The 17,700-nt window shown below is 41.5% G+C and overlaps 1 protein-coding gene across 1 annotated transcript in view; it reads left to right on the top strand.

Annotated features, from left to right (window-relative positions):
• LOC124795306 (serine--tRNA ligase, chloroplastic/mitochondrial) overlaps window positions 1–17,700 on the top strand; it is a 94,802-nt gene that overhangs the window by 42,835 nt on the left and 34,267 nt on the right. The gene's annotated exons all lie outside the window — the stretch shown is intronic.

The following is a 17,700-nucleotide window of genomic DNA, read 5'->3' as shown; positions in this document are numbered from 1 at the left end:
GAACTATTTTAAGTTGCATTGCGAGATAAACCAGAAGTCATGTTTTATGCTAGCAAATATACTAGTCTGTAGCTATTCATGTCTACAATGCTGTGCATTCTTGTTACCACTGTAAAAAACTGGAGACACACCATTCCACCACAGTGTCAGCAGAAGATTAGCTTCACCAGCAGAACAGCAAGTACACATCTAGAACAACAAACTACCACAGATGTCATTTAAACAAATTGAGGTGAAACATGTCTGAAAAACTTAATTTCATTTATTTCAGCTGATGAAATGTTCCTGGGCCTCCATCCAAATGGCTATGTTGAAATTCCATGATGTTACATTGAGTTTCACTTCGCCAGATGATGAGAGTGACACTCATTGAAATGTTGCAAGGATTTTCAGCGCAGCCACAAGGATGACCAAGATGATTTCAGCAGCAGTGTACATGCCGGGAAAGCCTATATTCATAAATCATTTATACCATGCTACATGGACATGCCATAAAATCTGTAATATATACAATGTAGGAAAAATATATAGCTACTTACCATAAAGAGGACACAGCAAATTGCAGACGGGTGTAATTAAAAGACACTTGCACAAAGCTTTTGGCCACAGCCTTCATCAGCAAAAGAGAAACACACACTATTCATACATGCAACCGAGCACACATCATACATACATGTGAGTCATGTGTGTTTGTATGTATGTATGTATGTATGTATGTATGTGTGCTTGCTTACGTGTATGAATAGTGTGTATTTCTCTTTTGCTGATGACGCTTGTGGCCGAAAGCTTTCTGCAAGTGTCTTTTAATTATGCCTGTCTGCGACTTAATGTGTCCTCTTTACAGTAAGTAGCAATCTATCTTTTCCTACATTTTTTATATACCTACCTGGAGTTTACATTGTTTAATATAATATTTAATAATGCTGTGACTAAATAAGGTGTCGGAGAGTATTTGTCTGTTAATTGCATTTGTTTGTATACTCCAAGGGTTATAATGATAAAAAAAACTTTAAAAAATCAGTTTTATTTAGTATATGATGAATTTGCAATCAGACGATTACAGAATGTTGTACAAATAACCTAAGTGCATTTGCTTACATGGGAAATGTTGAGTGTTGAACGAATTGGAGGAAAAGCTTATAGTGGGTTACGTGTAATTTAGTCATCTTTGCCGCTGACAGATTGAAGTGGACAAGAACTTTGAAGTTGGTCAATAGTCTCTCTCTCTCTCTCTCTCTCTCTCTCTCTCTCTCTCTCTCTCTCTCTCTCTCTCTCTCTCTCCTCCCTCCCCCCCGCCCTTTCCCTCCTTCAAGTATTCAGCACTGTCATGAATCTGAATGAATAGCCATTTCATATTTATTGGTCAGTGAAATTCTGTAATAAACTACATAGTGGTTATAATAGAGGGAAACATTCCACGTAGGAAAAATATATCTAAAAACAAAGATGGTATATAAAAACAAAGATGAGGTGACTTACCGAACGAAAGCGCTGGCAGGTCGATAGACACACAAACAAACACAAACATACACACAAAATTCAAGCTTTCGCAACAAACTGTTGCCTCATCAGGAAAGAGGGAAGGAGAGGGAAAGACGAAAGGAAGTGGGTTTTAAGGGAGAGGGTAAGGAGTCATTCCAATCCCGGGAGCGGAAAGACTTACCTTAGGGGGAAAAAAGGACAGGTATACACTCGCACACACACACATATCTATCCACACATACAGACACAAGCAGACATATTTAAGTCTGCTTGTGTCTGTATGTGTGGATGGATATGTGTGTGTGTGCGAGTGTATACGTGTCCTTTTTTCCCCATAAGGTAAGTCTTTCCGCTCCTGGGATTGGAATGACTCCTTACCCTCTCCCTTAAAACCCACTTCCTTTCGTCTTTCCCTCTCCTTCCCTCTTTCCTGATGAGGCAACAGTTTGTTGCGAAAGCTTGAATTTTGTGTGTATGTTTGTGTTTGTTTGTGTGTCTATCGACCTGCCAGCGCTTTCGTTCAGTAAGTCACCTCATCTTTGTTTTTATACATAATTTTTCCCACGTGGAATGTTTCCCTCTATTATATTAAAAACAAAGATGATGTGACTTACCAAATGAAAGTGCCGGCAGGTTGACAGACACACAAACAAACACAAACATACACACAAAATTCAAGCTTTCGCAACAAACTGTTGCCTCATCAAGAAAGAGGGAAGGAGAGGGAAAGACGAAAGGATGTGGGTCCTTACCCTCTCCCTTAAAACCTACTTCCTTTCGTCTTTCCCTCTCCTTTCCTCTTTCTTGATGAGGCAACAGTTTGTTGCAAAAGCTTGAATTTTGTGTGTATGTTTGTGTTTGTTTGTGTGTCTGTCGACCTGCCAGCACTTTCATTTGGTAAGTCACATCATCTTTGTTTTTAGATATAAACTACATAGTGGGATTGATTTGTCTTGTCTTGGTATGAATCCTCACCAATGACACTGGTCCACAGTACTTGGCAGTTAACAAGCAGAGGCCACCAGGAGTGGGAGTGACTTTTTGAAACCCTCTATATAGTAACATAGGTTAGGATCCCAGGTATTACAACCTGCAACTATTCCCTCTGGTGGGTCTTTGTTTGTGATTAGCCAACAGAAGGAAAAAAAAAACTAGAATTTTAGGGCATGGATGCTCCATCTCTTTTTGGTCTGAGATGTACTACATGCAATTTAGTTCATTTAGAGATCACAAAACAACACTGTAGCCAAAATATACTGTTTTAATTACACAAAATATGTAAACAGTAATTTTCTCTCCATAAAAAGTTGTAAATCTACTACTCAGTTTTCGAGATATTACACATGTGAAAAGAAAATTAAAATACACACCATGATAAATGTCAAATAAAGTTTAATGAGGTACTTGGCTTTGCATATCATTAGCAAGTTTATTATAATCTGACAAATGATTTGTCCGAGCCAGCCTTACTCGGACCGGAAGATGAGGATCAATCAGTTTATTTGTACACTTAGATTTCACTCTGTTTGGCATTGAAAATGCTGCTTCACATGGATAAAACTGATCCAGAAAACGATAAAACATATGATGCCACTTTTACAGTGTTAGGATAATATGGTCTGAAAATGGTAACATTTTGACCATAACCAGTTACCGTTGCCAATAAATATTTTATTATGGTCAAGGCAGTTTTTAATTAAGTTTTAAAATGTTCTCAAAAATTAATATTAAGATAGTTTTCTTTACACTCACTAATTTCCAAAAGTTATGATCATGATATTTTGATGTCAAGGGAAATGCTATTTTGAAGTTGAATTATTTCCTCTTCAAATTCAGTCCCACTACAAGAGAAAAGAGTACTCATTTCACTTGAAATATCTTCCACATCCAGTTTTTGGAAAGGCCGAGTTATGAAAGCTAGAACAGGTTAAGTTGCCTTGAAATCTAAAAATTGGGTTTTAGACTCAATCTTCGGTGCTATCAGGTGGGGCATATACTTTTTTGTAGCTTCTTGGTCTAATGACGTGTTGTCATGTCCTGACACAGGACAGAGGGAAATCAGGGGTTTGTGGTCAGTCTGCTGTTTCCAAGGAGTGAGGAGCAAATGCAGAAAGACAAATTTCCCATGAAGGCAGGTTGATGACTTGGATCAGCGCCTGTCACAGGGCATCTATGAGAGATGCGGATTTTGGGACTTGACAGGATGCTTGCAGCAGAAGACTCATGGAATTCAGGGATCTGATTAACAATATTTATTTGTGATCAGACTAAATACTTCCTACACTGAAGACTAATTCTGAACATTAGAAAAAATAAAGGTGGCAACTGTTTACCAACAGAAGTCAGTGTCTGTAGCCACAGGGGCAGATGCTAACAGAAGTAGCAAACACTAGCAGCACAGTAAGTACAAACTTGAGAGCAGCACTTCCAGTGAGGAAAACAGACATGTCAGAACTTATCGAAGTTGACCACAAGCGACCTGGAGATGCTGCCACAGTGTTCTGACTGAGGACTCCTGTGAATACAAAAACATGGGTTTTTAAGTAATCATGGCAGTGCACCATTTCTCCCTTCTGTAGTTGATGCGACAAACCTCCAGCACTTAACAAGATTTGGCCAATCTGGCTAATCATTCAGCACCTCCAGGGCGCCTCTCGCCAACCACATTTAGATTTGTCCCCTATTCCTACTCGGTAGTTATGGATGATTCTGGATTTTACATTAACAAACTCCAAGTTTGGTATCAACATTGTTCAGCTGAAAGCTAAACATCACTAACACTCCTATTATGGTCAGCAACAACAGTGTTACACATCACTTGGCCTGCCCTCCGTCCTTCTGTGGGTGTGGTGTGGTGTAGTGTCACTCTAACCTGTGTAAACCCACTGACATTGAAGTTCTCAAGAGCAAGTGTTAAGATTGCTGCCTCTGCTAAGATGTGCCTTTTCATGTCCGTCTTCTACAGTGAAGCCTTACAGCAGTGTCTAGGTGGTGGATGGAGTTACCATTTAATTTTCTGAAGTGAAACTTCTCCTCTGGAACAGCTGTCCAGAGTGTCTGCAATTTGCACAGCTCTAGTGTTACTATTTATCTCTGGTAACCTAAATGCTACCACTTTTGCCTGCTCTCTGCATTGTGTCTCTGATTTCCTACCTTGGAGTACCCGTGTCGGCTCCAAGTAGCTATAAACGTAACGACGTAAAAGTCATTATGTCATCAGTATATGACATCTCACCCCACAGGAAAAATTTGTTGACAATTATGTGGTGACAAATTTGTAATCTGGCTTCTATTGTAGATAAAACTTATTAGCTCTAGGAACAACATTATAGCCATTCTTGGTTAATGACTAAAGTTCTCTTCACGATTTGCACTTTGTAAAGCTCGTATTTCACTTCACTTTTTCACACATGTGAATATCAGCATAAAACACAATTTCATTTTTAACTGCACTTATACACAAATATATACATAAATGTAGAAGCATCATCATAAAACATTGGTTCATTTTTCATGAAGACATACATTAGATAGGATATAAATTTAAATCATTGGGTAATTAACTTTTCGCCCTTTTTTACATTACAGATACAAATACACAACAATATAAAATATTTTTCTCTCACTTTTGTTTGTACATTATATATACACATCTGTATTTATTTATTTGTTTATTTTTCTTCACATCACTTATACATAAACATATCAATACTGCAAATTACGTATCATCATTACAATAATAAATCTGAAAGAAAACACACAGTCTTACAAAATTCTTGTTTACATTTCATTTATATGATTCACAACAGTAACTTCTTATCTACTAAGGGGAGTTTCGCAGTGACCTGCATCATCTTTGATCTCTGCGTTGTGATGCCATAGGCAACACAGCTCTTTCCTCATTGCATTTAAATGTAACAGAGCCTTCATCGTGCTCTTCACTATTTCCTCTGCTTGACCTGTCTACTATGAATGCATGTCATTTCTGACCCTTCACACTCTGCCACAACAGTCATCACCCCTGCCTTTCCACAAGTACTTAAGGGAATCTCTAAAGAATTTGCAGCATCTACACAAACAACATATAAACATCATGGTAAATATTACAACTCCTAGGTAAGACCAGAACGAGTAATGATACTAAAGTATTTCTGAGAAACTATGCTGCTCTTGGAAAGATATCTCTTCTTCTATTTCAGTAACTCAGAAATGTTCCTTTTTTCCTTATTTGTAATACAGCAATCAGTCTCCATATTTAAAACTGGCACTATGTCTTCACTGGCCACATTAATTCTTATTGTCTGTTTGGACTGTATGAGCACTGGAGTTCCATACCATGTACATTTTTCATAAAATGTTAGTCTCCCTGTACATTTGACCATTACATCTGTTGGCTTGTTGTCCTTACACAGAATTGTCAAGCCTTCTTCCTTTGGAGCAACAAATGACCATTGGTTCTGACTCGGTGGAGTCCAAATACTATTGTTTAAGTTCACAAACTTCTTGATACAGTCTTTGCGAATTTGCCTTATGGATTGCAGCATCCTTGCTCCACATGTTTTGTGATCATATGTGGACACTGAAAAAAACTTCCATTTACAAATTTTGTGAACGCGATCTATCTCTTTACGCAACAGATCTTCGTTGCTCATTTTTATATAGTGCAGCTTGGATTCATCAAATGACAAATAATCTTTTCCTGGCTCTATGTACATAAATAAACCTAGACTACCATCAACTTCAAAAGTTAGGGGTAATATTTTGTACAGATTTTTTTTTCCTACTAATGGTACATTCACTACATAACCCCGTATATGGCCAGACATAAATGCATCAACATCAATTATGCATAATAACTGGTAACCGGTCTGTTCTGTGAGAGCAATTGTGAACTTCTTGTCTTTAATATCATCCTGAATTAAATGCAGGTACCTAGCTATTTGCATTGGATTAATTATATGAAGTTCCAGTATTCCTTTCTGAGCATTTACTATGGCAGTAATTAGCATCTCATATTCCCGTTCTAACTCATTGTAAATTGATACGAACTGTATCAACTGTTCATTAACAGTTGAGATCAGAGCTAGGTGCTGTATCTTTTGATCAGTGCTATTAGTATATTCATTCATGTACCTATGGAGCTTTTCCGTGTTTTTAACATCATTTCCTCATTACATGCAAGGGTAGCAGATTTGAAATAGGAGGCATCCTGTTCATCTAATGTTCCAAACAACATTTTACTAATTTCACCCATAAAGTTTTAGAATTAAGACACATCATTTCCTCATCCGAAATTCAAGAAAAAGTTCTATTTCAGTAGAACTGCTATAACCTATCAGCATGCATGGTTGAAATTTTGATTCTCTTTAAACGAATGACCACATTTGGGCCCTTTGTCCTTTCTACAGTGTATGGGTCATGCTACTGCATCTCTAACTTACAGCTTCTGGCCCTTCTAGCACTTTCATTGTGCAATAAGACTTGATCATATGTTTTAAAATCTTTTGGTTTCTGGTGTCTGTCATAATACTCTTTGTTTTTTCCTTACACTGTGTATTGCACTGAAGCGACAAAAAAAACTATTGTAGGCATGCGTATTCAAATGCAAAGATATGTAAACAGACAGAGTACACTGCTGCGGTCGGTGATGCCTATATAAGACAACAAATGTCTGGCACAGTTGCTAGGTCAGTTACTGCTGCTACAGTGGCAGGTTATCAAGATTTAAATGGGTTTGAACGTGGTGTTATAGTCAGCACGTGGGCGATGGGATGCAGCATCTCTGAGGTAGCGATGAAGTGGGGATTTTCCCGTACAACCATTTCACGAGTGTACTGTGAATTTCAGGAATCTGGTAAAACATCAAATCTCCAACATCCCTATGGCCAGAAAAAGATCCTCCAAGAACGGGACCAATGATGACTGAAGAGAATCATTCAACTTGACAGAAGTCCAACCCTTCTGCAAATTGCTGCAGATTTCAATGCTGGGCCATCAACAAGTGTCAGCGTGCGAACCATTCAGCGAGACATCATTGATATGGGCTTTTGGAGGTGTAGGTCCACTTGTGTTTTCTTGATAACTGCGTGACACAAAGCTCTACACCTCGCCTGGGCCCGTCAACACCGACATTGGACTGTTGATGACTGGAAATATGTTGCCGGGTCGGACGAGTCTCATTTCAAATTGTATTCATCGGATGGACATGTACAGATATGGAGGCAATCTCATGAATCCATGGATCCTGCATGTCAGCAGGAGACTGTTCAAACTGGTGGAGACTCTGTAATGGCGTGGGGCATGTGCAGTTGGAGTGATGTGGGACCCCTGATACTTCTAGATATGACTCTGTCAGGTGACTCATTCTGTCCGATCACCTGAATCCATTCATATCTGTTGTGCATTCCGGCAGACTTGGGCAATTTCAGCTGGACAATACGACACCCCACATGTCTAGAATTACTAAAGAGTGGCTCCAGGAACACACTTCTGAGTTTAAACACTTCTGCTGGCCACCAAAGTCCCCAGATATGACCATTATTGAGCATATCTGGGATGCCTTGTAGCATGCTGTTCAGAAGAGGTCTCCACCCCCTCATACCCAGTTCCCTCCAGCACTACTTCAAACATTATTCGAGTCCATGCCACATCGTTTTGCGGCACTTCTGTGTGCTCTCAGAGTCCTTGCACAATATTAGGCAGTTGTACCAGTTTCTTTGGATCTTTAGTGTATATTCCGTGTCACACTGGTGCTGCCTCATTTTCTCTTTTAATTCAAGTGCATAATCATCATAATTATGAGAAACACATGCAGGATCTCTCTGCAATATACCCAATATGTTGCATTCTCTGCCGAAAAATAATTCATGTGGTGTATAATTCGTGGCTGGCTCTACGGGGCATGGTATTGTACATGGTACTGTGAATTGAAGCCATTCGTCCCAATTTCATTGAGTCCTGTTGGTAAGTTCTAAAGAATTCTCTTATATTTTGGTGTGATCTTTCCAATGAATGCTCCATTTAATTGGGAATGGTAACAGTATGTCTTAGCACTACCTATTAATCCTTAACAATCTGCACACACTCTTTAAGTGTCACTCAAAAAATTGCTACTGTTGTCACAGAGTATTACTAAGGATATTCCAAACTTCCATTATTCTTTGCACAAGGACCTGAGCTATTGTACCTGTATTCTGCTTTTCTATCAGTTCTGCTACAGTTAACTTTGTTAGAGCATCCAGGAATGTTAGTATAAATATCTATTATTTCTGTCTTTTATTGTCAATGGACTGTTGATATCAATATCACAGCTGTGATTCTTCAATTTCTCCAGGCGTATTTTATGACAAAATAAATCTCGGCTGAACAACCTGGTATGAGTGTGCATGGGACACAATATTTCGGCAATCAACCACATTGCCATCATCAGGTGCGCTGATGTACTGAGCGGCAGTGGCCTGGGCGCCATGAATTTATAGGAAAATCCCACTTCCGCTCCTCCCTCAGGCGCTTCCGATGAGTCGATACGCTCCGTGCCCCACGCGTGGTCCAGGTACAGCGTCAGTTCTCCCGCCGTCTGGGCGCTGCATCCTAGCTCTTCTCGTTCAGGAGGGTCTGCCAGCACTGTTCTCGTAATTCTTCCCTCCTCCCCCGAAGTCGATACACTCTGGGAAATATCCTTTTTCTTCTTAATCCAGTTGATCACGGGTTCCCGCGCCTTGCTAAGGATGTAACCGCTGTCACGATTTAGTTGTGGCTCCCTTACTCTGATCTCTATGGCTTCTTTGATGACACAGTCCCAGTATTAGGAAGTCTGTGTCAGGACTCTAGTTTGGTCATAATCCATGCTGTGGAGTTCCGACAGGCAGTGCTCAGCGATTGCCAACTTACTGAGCTGTTGTATTCTAGTGTGCTGTTTATGTTCTCGGCATCGGTCCTCAGTGGTACGAATGGTCTGCCCTACGTATACACTACCACATTTCCAGGTATCTGATAAATCCCTGATTTACATAGACCAAGGTTGTCCTTGACACTACCAAGAAGGCTCTTGGTTTTGCTTGGAGGACAGAAGGTGGTTTTCACTTGGTGTTTACATAAAATGCGTCCAATTTTTCTGGATAAGGCCCCACAAAAGGGAATAATAGCCAAGGCCGCCTCCTCCTGAGGTTCATCCTCAGTTTCTGCCGGTGCTGCAAGTGTGGCATGTAGAGCCTTCCGAATTTGCCCGTCCTTGTAACCGTTCCTCCAAAACACGGTCTTCAGATGGTCCAATTCTTGTTGGAGACTGTTCCTGTTGGAGATGGTGTGAGCTCTGTGTACAAGAGTTTTGAGCATGCCATTCTTTTGTGCCGGGTGGTGGCAGCTATCTGCATGTAGGTACAAATCGGTGTGCGTCTTCTTCCTATACACGCTGTGGCCCAAAGTGCCGTCAGTTCATCTTCTAATCAAAACATCTAGGAAAGGGAGCATCCCAACTATTTCGATCTCCATGGTGAACTTAATATTCTCTTGTCTGGAGTTGAGATGTGTGAGGAAGTCTGCCAGTTTATCTCTTCCATGTGGCCAGATAACGAAGGTATCATCCACATATCTAAAGAAACAGGTGGTTTTTATATGTGCTGATTCAAGAGCTTCCTCCTCAAAATGTTCCATGTACATATTTGCGACAACGGGTGAGAGTGGGCTCCCCATGGCTACTCCTTCTGCCTGCTCGTAGTATTCACCATCAAGTAATAAGTAAGTTGATGTCAGAACATGTCTGAAAAGGTTGGTGGTCTCTTTGTCAAATTTCTGGCTGATGAGTTCCAAGGATTCTTGTAACGGAACTTTAGTGAATAGAGGTACCATGTCAAAGCTTGCCAGTATGTCACATTCCTTAAGCACAAGGTTGTTGATGCATCCCAGGAAGTCCACAGAGTTATGGATATGGTGTGTACATCTCCCAACGTAAGGGCTAAGCAGTTGTTTGAGGTGCTTGGCGAGAAGGTACATTGGGGCACCAATATTGCTGACAATGGGACATAATGGAATCGATTCCTTGTGCACCTTCGGCATTCCGTAAAGTCTAGGAGGAACATCAGCCCTTGGGCGTAGCTTGTTGGTAATCTTCTCAGGGAAGCCGGAATCCTTGAGAAGCACCAGAGTCTTCCTCTCGACCCTCTTGGTAGGATCGTTGTCAATCTTGCTTTATGCGCTGTCACCAAGTAGGTCCCGCATCTTCTCAGCATAATCCTGTCAGGATAGGATCGCTGTTGCGTTGCCCTTGTCTGTGGGTAATATTACTATGTCTGGATCTTCTCTTAGCTCCCATATGGCGGCTCTCTCCCTATAGGAGGCGTTCAGTTTCATCACCTTTGTTTTGGTTAGAGTTCTGCAGGTTTCACGTCGAACTTTTTCAGCAGCTGCAGGTGGAAGTCGAGCAGCTGTTTATTCCACTGTGCTAATGATGTCAGCAATGGGTACATCTTTAGGAGTCAGAGCGAAATTCTATCCTTTCTTAAGAACCGAATAGTGTCATGATCCAGTTCCTCGTTAGTGAGATTGATGATGGTCTTTCCGCTGCCATCAGAAGGTTTGTTTCTCCGATATACGTTCAAAATTGGATGCCTGTCATTCGGCTGACTTCCTCTGGGTTGAGTCCACTGTGGCCCATGTGACATCATCAACCCAATCCCACGTCCATGGGTTGAACCAGTTGGCCAGTTGTAGATGTAACTGTAGTAGTTCTTTGTTGGTAGTGTCCAAGCGCAACCACGTGAAGCGAACTCTCTCTCGTACCGAAGCTAGGTTGCACATTTCTTGATTTTTCTGGTCGTCTCTGAGTTGATGTGATGCTTGACCTAAGCAAAATTTGGTACCACACGTTCTTCTCAGCACTTCATAAGAAAAACAAAAGAACTCAGTAGGCAGCTTCTCCGATGACACAGCTTGTCGATCCTTTTCATGCTGCGATACATCTCTCCCCATAGAGGTATGTGATGTGATTCTTCAATCTTCAGGCGTATTTTATGACGAAATAAATCTCGGGTGAACAGCCTGGTATGAATGTGCATAGCACACAATATTGTGTCCCATGCATTGCCATACGGGAGCTAAGAGAAGATTAAGACCTAGTAATATTACCTGCAGACAAAGGCAACGCAGCAGTGATCCTATCCTGACAGGATTATGCTGAGAAGATGCGGGGCCTACTTGGTGACAGCGCATACTGCAAGATTGACACCGATGCTACCAAGAGGGTCGAGAGGAAGACTCTGGTGCTTCTCAAGGATTCCGGCTTCCCTGACGAGATCACCAAGAAGCTACGCCAGAGGGCTGCTGTTCCTCCTAGACTTTACAGACTGCTGAAGATGCACAAGGAATCAATTCCGTTACGTCCCATTGTCAACAATATTGGTGCCCCAACGTACCTTCTCGCCAAGCACCTCAAACAACTGCTTAGCCCTTACGTTGGGAGATGTACACACCATATCCGTAACTCTGTGGACTTCCTGGGATGCATCAACAACCTTGTGCTTAAGGAATGTGACATACTGGCAAGCTTTGATGTGGTACCTCTATTCACTAAAGTTCCGTTACAAGAATCCTTGGAACTCATCAGCCAGAAATTTGACAAAGAGACCACCAACCTTTTCAGACATGTTCTGACATCAACTTACTTATTACTTGATGGTGAATACTACGAGCAGGCAGAAGGAGTAGCCATGGGGAGCCCACTCTCACCCGTTGTCGCAAATATGTACATGGAACATTTTGAGGAGGAAGCTCTTGAATCAGCACATATAAAAACCACCTGTTTCTTTAGATATGTGGATGATACCTTCGTTATCTGGCCACATGGAAGAGATAAACTGGCAGACTTCCTCACACATCTCAACTCCAGACAAGAGAATATTAAGTTCACCATGGAGATCGAAATAGTTGGGATGCTCCCTTTCCTAGATGTTTTGATTAGAAGATGAACTGATGGCACTTTGGGCCACAGCATGTATAGGAAGAAGACACACACCGATTTGTACCTACATGTGGATAGCTGCCACCACCCGGCACAAAAGAATAGCGTGCCCAAAACTCTTGTACACAGAGCTCACACCATCTCCAACAGGAACAGTCTCCAACAAGAACTGGACCATCTGAAGACCGTGTTTTGCAGGAATGGTTACAAGGAAGGACAAATTTGGAAGGCTCTACATGCCACACTTGCAGCACCGGCAGAAACTGAGGATGAACCTCAGGAGGAGGCAGCCTTGGCTATTATTCCCTTTTGTGGGGCCTTATCCAGAAAAATTGGACGCATTTTATGTAAACACCAAGTGAAAACCACCTTCTGTCCTCCAAGCAAAACCAAGAGCCTTCTTGGTAGTGTCAAGGACAACCTTGGTCTATGTAAATCAGGGATTTATCAGATACCTGGAAATGTGGTAGTGTATACGTAGGGCAGACCATTCATACCACTGAGGACCGATGCCGAGAACATAAACAGCACACTAGAATGCAACAGCTCAGTAAGTCGGCAATCGCTGAGCACTGCCTGTCGGAACTCCACAGCATGGATTATGACCAAACTAGAGTCCTGACACAGACTTCCTAATACTGGGACTGTGTCATCAAAGAAGCCATAGAGATCAGAGTAAGGGAGCCACAACTAAATCGTGACAGCGGTTACATCCTTAGCAAGGCGCGGGAACCCGTGATCAACTGGATTAAGAAGAAAAAGGATATTTCCCAGAGTGTACCGACTTCGGGGGAGGAGGGAAGAATTACGAGAACAGTGCTGGCAGACCCTCCTGAACGAGAAGAGCTAGGATGCAGCGCCCAGACGGCGGGAGAACTGACGCTGTACCTGGACCGCGCGTGGGGCACGGAGCGTATCGACTATTCGGAAGCGCCTGAGGGAGGAGCGGAAGTGGGATTTTCCTATAAATTCATGGCGCCCAGGCCACTGCCGCTCAGTACATCAGCGCACCTGATGATGGCAATGTGGTTGATTGCCGAAATATTGTGTCCTATGCACACTCGTACCAGGCTGTTCACCTCAGATTTATTGCGTCAATATCACAGCTATCAAACTCTCCTTGGTGTTGGTGTTATAACCAATTGCATTTTTGTGTTATTGTGCATAATTTTTTGTTTACAGTTAGTTCATTTTCTGATGTAGTCCTCAAATTCCTTTTCCGTACTGGCCCACATTCGGTATTTCCTAATTTGTTATGATCCCTTGATGGCCACCTTTGGGTGAGTAATCGAATTCCTGCATAATTTCTGAGTTTTCTTCAGTGGTTATCTCCTGTTGTTGGTCTTCCTTGACTACCAGCACTTCCTTGCTTTCATTTGGCCCTGTTTCTGTACCAGCTGATACTACTTTCCTTATCCTTCACAATACCTTTTTTGTATACAATTTCATAATCACATTCCTCCAATTTCAATCTGAACTTCATTAAGTGTGAAGATGGATTGATAATATTTCCGACCCACTGCAATGGTTTATCTCTATTGGTCCATAATGGACAGGGGATATCAGCCGGTTAAGTAATTGTCAAAGGCAATGAAATTCACCAACAGCCGTGTAACTTAAGATGTTATTTTATTTTGAAGGCTACTACTTTCAGCATTTCATACACCATCTTCAGGCCCCATATGCATGTCTTCAAATAAACAAAAATGTCATATAAAGCCATAAATCTCTGATGTGAATTCAGTCATTACACCAGTGCTTCATTCGAAGACTTGATAGCAACTGAGTTACCATTTCACATAGGTAACACATCTGTCTATTGGTACCCTGTTTACTTCGCCATTTCTTCAGGTGTGTACTGTTGTTTACTGTCCCCTGTGAACAGCTCAGAGAACCTTGAACTCCACTGCATTTGCACCTTGCAGATTCAGAATCTGTTTGTGGCTTTCTAATGTCCTGCCACTGTGTATTTGCACATTGCGCTTCCATCTCTGTACACAGTTTGACGGGCCTACCCGCAATTCACAGGGTTCCTTTGTCATAATAAATTACTACACCATACTTTGTAAAGAAGTCTGTACCAATTAAAGCAGCCTAGGGAATATCCAATTCCCCTCCTATCAGATGAAACTTATGTTTCAGTCTTAATTCCCGATCTATTCCAAGATTTGAAATTGCTGTCCCGTATGTATGTATATATTCTTGGACTTATGATACCTTTAATCTTTATACTTCCTTCAGTTCTATACCTGACCTGGCTTTGCAGATACTTCATATTCAACAAACTAATTTGTAATCCATTATCTAGAAGCAATTTTAGTGGACTTTCTTTATTCTTTGGGCAATTCGGTCCTACAAACTCACTTTTATTTTCACATTCACCTTTGAATACCTTTCCCAATTCAGCATAAGGCTTTTGTTTCCCTGCTTCATATTTTTCACAGAAGTCTCTGCATTCTCAGCACACTCTCTAGTCATGTACCCTGGACCGTGACATGTGAAACACGTAACTGGTGTGCTTTCTTACAGGGACCTCCCTGTCCCAGTAAATTGCAACTTTCACATGAGACTCCTTGGATGCTCTGACTCTTGTCATGCTTGAGCTGTTCTACTTTGTGAATTCTTTTCTCAAGTCAGCTGTCTCGCATTAAATGCCCTGATTTTCCACACTTAATATTACTTCTGCAATCCTTAGACATGTGCCCTACATATCCATGTGAGAAACATGTAAGGGTTACTCTCCCCATCTCGCACTGATGAATTTTGTCACCAAATCCTTTTTCCTTGGTGAACATAACTGCTGACTCTTCAGTCAAAACTACCATAACTTCAGTGAGGGTGATGTTTCTGCCCCTTGCAGGCACAATTGTCTGTTGCGGTCATCATAGTTGCCTTGAATGAATACTGCTCTGCTTTATTTTCCTACTTATGGCAAAGGTCTCGCCAGTTCTGATGCTGGCATTGCACAATGGACTGTTTCGTGAAACTGATGTCAGAGTGTATCTACTTTACTGGCCCAATCTGCAATCAATCCCCCCTTCGATTGACAACTGCAGAACATATTACAAGCATAAAAATCTAAAGTATTCTTACATGTGTAATTCTGACAAAATATTTCTTACTTCTTCCCATGTGGAAGATAATTCATGCATGAGCAGTTTACTTTACGCAGGTCCCTGAATATGGGTTTTACAAATTTTAACAATGTTGGATGGTCAGTTTCACATACTAATTGAAAAGCTATATCCACATTATTAATAAATTCATTTAATGCCAATTTTGTACTATTGAAAGACTGGGGAATTCATTTAAGCGCATCACTGATACTAATGTTAGGTACTTCTGCTCCACCATCAGCAACTGCATTGTTAAACAAAGCCTTGACTTACTTTTATCTGTGGATATATTGTGGAGAGGTGACACAAGACTGCATCATTGCTGAAAGTGGAGCGCTCTGCTGGGGTGAGCTGAGCTGAGCTGAGCTGAGCTGAACAGGGCATGACTGCATGATGCCTGCAGCGTCATGTCACCCTCAGCTGTGCTGCCGTCTGCTGTCTGCTCGCTGGCCGCTGCTGCCACCTGCTGTCTGCTCGCTGGCCAACAACAACAGTGTTTTATGTCACCTGGCCCCGCCCTCCATCCTTCTGTGAGTGGGGACTGGTGTAGTAGCACTCTAACCTGTGTAAACCCACTGAAATTGCAGTTCTCAGGAGCAAGTCCAGGTTTGCTGCCTCTGCTAAGGTGTGCCTTTTCATGGCCATCATCTACAATGGTGCCTTACAGCAGCATCCAGGCAGTGGATGGAGTTACCAGTTAATTCTCTGAAGTGAAATTTCTCCCTAGGAACAGGTGCCAAGAGCATCTGCAACTTGCACAGCTATAGTGCCACTATTTATCTCCGGGGGCCTAAATGATTCCACTTTTATCTGCTCTCTGCATTGTGTCTCTGATTTCCTACCTTGGAGTGCCCTTGATGACTCCAAATAGCCATTAGCACAACAGTGTACAAGTCACTATGTCATCAGTATATCACAGTTCTGACTGTATTTGAGGAAAAAATTTCACATTTAATATCTGTAACTAAGGTCAAGCTTTTGCATGAAATACTTTATAGGAGAGGTAAGAGTTATGATTGTTTGGTTCTTTCTTTGAAGTTCTTTTTTTAAATCGTGTAGTTTAACTGCCATATCAGTTACAAATGTGAGATCCAACAACTATCTTAAATCATACAGTTGTGAGTTATCTTCCTCTCTTTCAATCACAAAAGATTTTATCTTTGGCAGAAGTTCTCTACATCTGTTTGGAAGCATACCTCTACACAGCCATCAAACTTTGATGTGCAGTTGCGGGTCTCCATATTGGCAATCCAATTCTTCTTGTGGCACTTTAAACTTTCTTGTCTGTAGTGATTGTGAGCGAATTGAATTCTCCTCATGTGGTATCTTTCAAGGTCAGAATTGTAAGCAAGTTTTCTTTTACAGTGAGTGTTGTGGGTTGGCTGGAGAGCCAACACCGGTTTACTAGAGGAAGCCGAAAGGCACGCGTTTTAGCTCACGCAGGCTGGCGTAAGGTCTGGAACAGGACAAGGAAATTAGACTGTAGAAAAAACGGATGTAGCTGGTGGAATACTTAACTTTAATCCATTAATGGTGAACGTCGCTCTTGATGGTACATGTTTTACAGTATCAATAGTAACTGGTAATGGCGCCTTGCTAGGTCGTAGCAAATGACGTAGCTGAAGGCTATGCTAACTATCGTCTCGGCAAATGAGAGCGTATTTTGTCAGTGAAACATCGCTGGCAAAGTCGGTTGTACCACTGGGGCGAGTGCTAGGAAGTCTCTCTAGACCTGCCGTGTGGCGGCGCTCGGTCTGCAATCACTGATAGTGGCGACACATGGGTCCGACATATACTAACAGACCGCGTCCGATTTAAAGGCTACCGCCTAGCAAGTGTGGTGTCTGGCGGTGACACCACAGTGAGATTCAAAAATATCACTCTCATAAAAATCATTACATGAGCTGAATTGACTATATCTATTGACTCACCTAAATGCAATGAGAATCAGAAGCAGGATTCTAAATCTGTTACCAGTTGACCTTTTACATTTTTTGCCACTTTTCTGTTATATATGTGTTGATAGAGGCATGTCTCTGATGACTAATATTATCTCTGACTTATTTTAAAATGTGGAAACAAAGACTCGCTAGCTGTGGGAAAGCACTCTGTAACAACTTTGTCATCATCAAGTGATTCTGATTGTTT

The sequence above is a fragment of the Schistocerca piceifrons genome, chromosome 4 (assembly GCF_021461385.2).
Source record: "Schistocerca piceifrons isolate TAMUIC-IGC-003096 chromosome 4, iqSchPice1.1, whole genome shotgun sequence".
Taxonomy (NCBI): Eukaryota; Metazoa; Arthropoda; class Insecta; order Orthoptera; family Acrididae; genus Schistocerca; species Schistocerca piceifrons.
The sequence above is the reverse complement of the archived record's forward strand: the minus strand, read 5'-3'. Positions and strand labels throughout refer to the sequence as shown.